Below are 7,655 nucleotides of genomic sequence, written 5' to 3'. Positions count from 1 at the left end.
ATCTGCCCCCCTCCAGGCCCGATTTCTCACGTCCTTTTGTTTTTATTTCTTATTAAATTGACCGCGGTGCCATTGGTTAATAAAATCACGTCGGTTTCCGGCGCACCACGCAGCAGCACGTGGTGCGTGGGCCGCAGGGCGAGGGCTCCGAGGGGACCCCTCTTCCAAAGGCTCGAGGCGTCACACCTCGGTCCCGCAGGCGTCAGCGTGTTCCCCTGACCCTTCATCGCGGGGTACTTCGTTGCCACGGCAGCGGTCGCACCACCTCGGTGTTGACGACCGTCACCGCCGGATGTGCTGGGGCCGCAGAGTGTCGCCTTTCGGCTCTTCTTGTCCGTAGGTGTTTACGGAGAGTTACGGGAATTTAAAAAAGAAGAGATAGATACCTGGCTGTGAAGAGGAATGAAAAGAGAGTAGAAAACGTTCTTGTTTTATCTCCTCTTCTAGAATGCTTCTAACCCCTAAATGGGCGACGACTTTGCCCTCGCGCCAGCCGACCCCATGGAACCGATGGCGCGGCCGAGGTTGCCTGCTGGCGGCCCGGCCTGGAACACTGTCGGCGACATGTCCTCCCCGGTCCCCACCCCCGTCTGGAGGGCCGGGGACACTGGCCTCGGTCTGCGGGACGGCGGGCCGCGGAGGGAGAAGGAGCCTGGCGCCCCCGACGTCATGGGATGGGGAATGCCGCCCCTGGATCGGAAGCGCGTCCTCCGAGCCCCGCGCAGGGCCGTGCGCCCGGTTGTTGCGTCCGCAGGTCACCGGGAGGGACAGGTGCGCCTGGCCGGGCAGCGGGGCCGCGTCCGGCCTCAGACGAGGTCAAGCACGGGAGCAAGGCCATCGGTCTCCCAGCCACCGAGCAGCCGCCGCCTGCCTTCCACCGACTGTGGGTGATTTTTTGTGTGCAAGAGAGAGAACGTGCTCGAAGAGGCCAGAGGATGACGTTTAAAGCAGATAAACCGGGACGGGGCGGGAGAGGTGAACGCGAAGGTCTCCGTGGCGACCGCGTTCGGTTTGGTTTCCAACCCTGGCTGTAGAAACCGCCTCCTTCCCCCATGCGCATATGTAGACACGCATATAACACACACGTGCGCACACATACGTGCACATGTACATACGCACATACACACACGCACGCACACAGAGACCTAGGCCGCCCCCCGGGCAATCAGCACCCTCCGGAGGCAGCAGCATGCACCGAGATCCGCCGATGGGGTCACAGGGATGGAGAAGCTCAGGAGCCCCAGGGCAACGGCCTCGCCGTGGAGTCCTCCAACTGCAGAGCCTCAGGCGAGTCTGGAGCGGAGGGCGGACGTGAACGAACTTGCCGGACACGAGACGGGAAGGCGAGGTGACCCGTCGTGCGCAGCCCTGCGGGGCGGCGAGAGGTCTGGGTGTCCCCTGGAGGGTGGCGAGGCGTGGGAGGGAGAGACTCGGGTCACGTGGCGGTTCCGGAAAGTGACCCCTGTCTCGCAGCCGGCGCCCAGGAAACGCTCAGGAAGTGGGAGGGCGTTTCTTCTCGCGTGGCCCGCAGAGGAGGCCGGCCTGCTCCCGGGACCCGTGTGAGGCATGTGGGACGGGTTAGGCCCCAGGAAGCGCCTTCTCCTCTGACACGCATGGTCCCTCCTTCGGGGTCTATCCGCAGTCTGTGCAGACCCGACCTCGGCGACCTCCATTACCCATGTAGCAAAAGAATAAACGAAGTCGACGTTGCCGTTGTCCGCGGCAGCTTCGAAAGCGCCGTTTCTAACACCGGAGCCGCTGGGCCTGGGGGCGCGGCGCGTAGGAAGCACCGACATGTGCACTTTTGGGGTCAGGGGCCGGGAGATGAAAAACAACCCTAAAGAGTCTCTAGAAAGTGGGATCGAAGCACACGGAGATATGAGCAGCGATAAGAGAGAGAGCTTCCTGCGCTCGAGAGACTTCTGACGATCGGGTGCTTTGATTGGCAGGAAAGCGAATGGGGAGGAAAAGGCCGAGTTACCAGCTTCAAGTTTTCTGTGTGTGCAGTTTCAACCGAGAGTTAGAATATAGGGTGAGCAGTCCACCCCTTCTAACTGTGAAACCTTCAGGGGGAAAGGAGAGAGAACTCCGAGTTCAGAACGAGCGAGTCGCTACCATGGTCAAGATGCTTCCAGAAGCAAGGACACTTCTTGGCTGGCTTTAATCCTTTTGAAACACGCTGCTCAGTAAAACATTAGTGCTTCGTTTCAGCTCCTGCCCAAAGGAGTTCGGGGCGAGCGAGGCCCTCTGCGGACAGCCTCCCTGCTCCGGCACTGCCGTCGAGGGGACGAGGACAGCGGGGAGCAGGCCGGCCGCGGGGCGGGGGCGAGGCCAAGAGCCCACGACAAACAGGAAGCCCTTCCCCGAGGCGCACGGGCAAGGGCAGTTAGAGCGAGCAGAACTCTCACCGCTCAAGGTTAGTGAGCAGCCTTCTAGAAAAAAGGTGGGAGGTGGCCAGGCTCAGGCTTTTTAAAATTAATAGCGTGCCAAGAGGGGGGTTCGTTAATAACACGGTCTCAGCAGATACAGTGGGGGGAGGGCTGAGGGAAAACGCTGTAATTTGCCAAACAGTTGAATTGTGCAAACCTGTAGGTTTAATGATGGGTGTAGTTTAGTAAAAGGCTGTCATCTAAGTGCTTTTTCTTAGTCTATTTCCGGAATTGTATTTATGGTAGGTCTGAGGGTATGGTTCTTGGGAATGAGAAAAAGGCGCTAATTTTGTCAGTGTCAGGGCTAACTTTTCTTACCTCAAGAAAGACTGAGCAAGGATGAACGTAAATAATAAATATTCGCGATCAGAATAGTCATCATCCTACGCAAGGGCGAGATAGTTGGTATTTTCGATTTTGTAGGCCATATAGTCTCTGCTGCAACTACTCACTCGCTGTAGCAGACGATTTGCAAACACATGAGCCTGGCTGAGTTCCAGCTAAACCGTGTGCCAAGTGGGCCGTGCCTGGCCCCCGGGCCCCTGCTGGAGGACCGCGCCCAGCCCAGACTGAAGCCGCTGCTGTCAGTGGAAGTGAGTTTTTCTGGCCCCCCAGGGGTGGGCTACCTCCTGGGGCAGGTCTCTGACTTGCTGGAGCTCCAGCAACTCATGGTCTCCATGTCCCTCGCTGGAAGAGGACTCTGAAGGAGGCGCTTAGAGGCAGGGAGCAGAAACCTAGGCTGTCATGTTGCAGACCGCATCTTGCTGGAAGCGTGAGCCTCTTAGCAGCAGTCACACCCAAACAACGGCGCCCGTCAAACCCAGCATCTGAGAAAGAGGGAGGGAACTAAGCCCCACACCCAAAGGCTTCGCGGCCTCAGTCCTCAGCTCTCAAAGTTTAGCATAGGTTGGGGGGCGGGGGAGGCGCGGCCCTCTGTGTCCCAGTGTGTCCCCGGCTGTCTGGGCCAGCGAGGAAAGGAATCAGAGCCGGGGCGGGGGTTTCCTGAGCATTTCCGCCACATCTCAGCGTGAGCGGGAGGGGGCTTGGGACGCCGAGTGGCCAGCAGCGTCCGCCCTGCGTTCAGGAAGGGCCGAGGCATCGGGGAGAGCGGAGCGGAGCACCGCCAGCAGAAGCAGTCATGCCGGGGAGATGGAGACGGTTCTGTCTGACGGCCGTCACCCAGCCCGGGTCACCTGGGAGCCCGGAGTCCGAGGCGAACGGGCCAGATGAATTCACCCTTACCGTGGCTGGCCGAGACAGACGTGTTCAATACGAGAGCACCCCAGTGATATTGTGATTAATGACTTCCAGGAAGATGAGTCTCTTTTGTACGGACAGCTCTATTAGAAAAAAAACCTCGAGCCAAAATCCCTCCATAAATCATGCAAAAAATGGCAGCCTACACAACAGAAACAGCTCAAGCGTTCTCCCTATTTGTCTTTGGTTAGATGGTGATAAATAGGGCTCGTCCTCGGCAGAGCGGTGCCAGCTGAGCTCTCTCTGCAGCCACACGCCCGCCGCCGCCTCTCCCGGGGCCCGTGACCCCCCTCGATGCCGTTCGCGGCGGGAGCGCGTGCGCCCCGCTGCTGGTCTCGGCTCCGCGGGCTTTGGGCGCGGCGGGCACGAAGGGGTTACGATAGGGTGTTTTCGGTCAGTGCCCCTTTCCCAGGGGTTGTCCTGCACCCCCAGCTCCTGACTCCGGGGAGGCGGAAGGTCAGTGAGGAGACAGGCGGGGGAGCTGCAGGGAGTGGGGGGTGCTGTCGCGTCCGGTTTCTTCCAGGGCCCGCGGCCGGCGCGCGGCGGCAGCGTCTGCTTTCTGCCGTGGGGCTCTTTCCTCCCTGCCCGCACCGCGCCCCGTTTCCCCCAGGTCTGACCTCTTTCTCTTCCTGGTGACGACGCACTCACACATGCGTGCGCACAGGCACACACGCACGCACATGCACACACATGCACACACGAGCACACACATGCACACAGGCACACACGCACGCACATGCACACATGCACACACGAGCACACACATGCACACAGGCACGCACGTGTGCACATGCACACACATGCACGCACACATACATGCACACGTGAGCACACACATGCACACGTGTGCACGTGCACACACACATGCACACACATGCACACATGCGCGCACACATGCACACATGCCCGCACACATGCGCATGCACACATACACATACACACATACATGCACACATGCACACGTGAGCACACACACATACACATGCGCTATGCATATGTACACATACACGTGTGTGTATACGCACGTTTTTGCTTTGTTTAACAAGCGCTTAAGGACATTTTCACGTCCTGGAGGTCTGGCGCCCTCGACTTCGCAGGTATTTCGAGCCGTCACCATAAAGCTGTGACTCGGGGTGTCACTTTCTTCTTTTTCGAGGTCCCCTTGCCGTTCCACATGAACACTAGGGTCAGCTTTCCCCAGCTCTGCAGGAAAAGGCCGGCGAAGCTTTGCCGAGAGGGCATCGGACCTGCAGGCCGGCTTTTCCCTTGCGCTTGGGACGCGTCTGGTTTCCTTTTTCTCGCTGAATCCTGCACGGCGAGGATGCCGGTGGCCAGAGGCGTCTTCGCCCCCTCCCCACGCCCCCCAGAGGGAAAGCGTTGGCCCTGTGCAAGGTGCTGGCCGCGAGGCGTCCCGAGGCGCCCCCGGCTGGCCGCGCTTCTCGTCCTCTGAGCTCAGTTTTCTTGCCCGTCACTCGCCTTTTTTTCCCCCTGCTGGAGCCTCCCTCCCCTTTTCCCGGACATCGCAGGACGAGCTTGATTTCCCCGCTGGACCAGCTGCAGTCGCGCCGTGGCTGCCGTGGAGGGCCCGGGCTCCTCCCAGGTCCCCTGAGCGTGAGCACGAGGGACCCTTGCGTGAGCTCCCGTCTGCCCTGCGTCTCCAGCCCCGGGGGGCTTTTCCGCACTCCACGCCCTTCGCCAGCAGCGCTCCATGTAGAATACGCTCCGTTCAGCGGGCGCGGGCTCCGTCTTCCCGACCGGACCCGTCAGGGCCGTGTGGCCTTGTCGCCTCTCCCTGCGGCAGCAGGCGGTGTCTTGGCAGCCGCTCCCCCCGCCCCGTCTCTGCGTCTCCACGGGCAGCGTCCTGGTCCGAGCCGCCGGCCTGTGTCCTAAGTGTGGCAACCCTCGTTGCTTCTTCCAGTCGGGGACTCACGCGGCGGCCGGAGCAGTTGTCCTGGTTTAGGTGCGTATGGGCGCAGGAAGCAAAAGCCGGTTTTCCTAACCGGCTTATAGAATACGGACGTTTGTAACCTCGCCGTATGTTCTCAGACTCCAGCGCTGCGGAGTCCCTGGCTCAGCGAAGCCCTCTGAGACCCAGGTTTGGAAGTTTGATCACGTCTCTCTGCCATCGTCCCCCAGGCCGATTTCTTCGGCGATGGCTGCCTGTGATGACTGGGCAGCATCTTTTCTTGTTCCAATGCAGTAAGATTCTGGGGGTGGGGTGGAGAGAGGCGGGAGGCCTGACTTGGGCAGAACTGCAAATAATTTTCTTTGCTTGGATCGGGTCAACGCTTAGTTCACGGTTGGCTTCGCCACCCACACCCCCAAATTGATCGCAGTCATCAGTGGAGGGGCTTAGACTCGCCATCGCATTCCCGTGGGAGGAGAGAAGGCCTGGACACCAGAGGTCAGGAGTCCGGCAGGAGCGAGGACGTCGCGATGGCTGCCGATCTTCGGGTATCTCTCTGGGAAGTGAATCAGGCCGCGTCGGTCTGGCGCCCACGCCTTGGGACGCCGCTGGCTCTGAGGATCGCGTCAGGAACCCCGCAGGGGCAGACGCGGTCTCCTCCTGGCTCTCTGCACAGTCTCGTCTGTGACTTTCCCTCCCCATCTCCAGAGCCTCAATCGCTCCAGACGCAACTTTGAAAAGCTTCCATTTAGGCCCTGGACACGAGTCCCAGGCATCGTTATCGGCGCCGAGCTGGAGGTAAGGCGCGTGGCGGCTGATGGCCAGGTCTGAGCCTCTGCGCACGTCCCTCGGGGCACTCTCCGCGCGGGCCCGGCCCCGTCTTTGCGCCTTCCCCGGGCCTGAGACTGTGGTCACACCTTTTCCCGGCAGCGTCTCACATGTCACCCCTTTATTTCCCTCTCCCGCGCTTCTGGTCGGAAAGCCTTATTCAGGTCGGAAGGCCCAGCGCCTGGCGAAGGCGAGCTGGGAAACCTTAGAGTGAGTCGTTCCCTCTCTGGACCGTCATAAAACTTGATCGAGGGACTCGTATGGGCATTGTCAAGTCTTGCTGTAATAAATCGCCTCTTCGCTCTGTCTGACCCGGTACGTTATGCCCGATTCGAGGGCAGAGGCCGTATCTGTCTCATGCCTGCGTCTCCCGGCCCTACGCCGGGCACTGGCCACGACTCAGGGAAAGTTTCGGCACGACGTTTCATCGAATTGCTTACAAAACGGAGGTAACGTGTGACTCTCGCCGAGCTGCTACAGGCGCGAATCGCGTCACCGACGTGAAAGGTTTGGGAACACGGGAGGCTCTGCGGGGGGCAGCATCCCGTGCACACGGCATCATTTCGTTCTGATTATCAGTGCGTTATACTTGATTTCGTGTTTCTGGAAACAGTTTCCCCAGCAGACGCTGGAGGCGAGCGGCGAACACTCGCTCACTGGTGCCCCTTGGGACGGACTCGCGTGGGCGGTTCAGAGCCGGCGAGGCCCTCTCCGCCAGTTCCTGCCCTCCTCGCCTCGTTTTCACCCACCTTTTATTTTGACGGTCTCATCGGGGCCAAACGCTTTTGTTATAGAGGCAATGCTAAGCTTTTATACTGGCACGGTAACATGTTCCAAACAAGTTCTTAAGAAACTGAACCGTGGTCTATGGCCACGCCACCCCGAACGTGCCTGATCCCGTCTGATCTCGGAAGCTGAGCAGGGTCGGGCCTAGGTTAGTCCTTGGATGGGAGACCACCTAGGACGACCAGGTGCTGTAGGCGTTAACAAAATAAATAAATAAATAAATAAGAAAGAAAGGAATTGAGCTGTTATTTTACAAGAGGTGGGAGCCATGTTGAGCCTAAGAAATCAATCACGTTTTGATCGTACACTATAATTACATAAAATGCAGCCATCAAGGGGGCAGTGGACGGAGGGTACATGGGACCCCTCTGTTCTATCTTTGCAAATTCCTGCGACTCTGTAATTATTTCAAAATAAAGAAATTAAAAAAAAAAAATCGACCATAATGG

General features: G+C 59.2%; 1 protein-coding gene and 1 pseudogene across 1 annotated transcript in view; both read left to right on the top strand.

The window, feature by feature from the left end:
* Positions 1-1,659: 1,659 nt before the first annotated feature.
* Positions 1,660-7,655, top strand: part of CD226 (CD226 molecule) — a 58,797-nt gene continuing 52,801 nt past the window's right edge. The window contains exon 1 of the mRNA XM_016132594.2: positions 1,660-3,022. The gene's annotated coding sequence lies outside the window, so the exon portion shown is untranslated. The remainder of the gene's footprint in view (positions 3,023-7,655) is intronic.
* Positions 7,284-7,403, top strand: LOC118610534 (annotated as a pseudogene).

Source organism: Rousettus aegyptiacus, unplaced genomic scaffold, assembly GCF_014176215.1.
Source record: "Rousettus aegyptiacus isolate mRouAeg1 unplaced genomic scaffold, mRouAeg1.p scaffold_m13_p_12, whole genome shotgun sequence".
NCBI lineage: Eukaryota > Metazoa > Chordata > Mammalia > Chiroptera > Pteropodidae > Rousettus > Rousettus aegyptiacus.
Note: the sequence above shows the minus strand (reverse complement) of the source record. Positions and strands in the feature narration are given on the sequence as shown.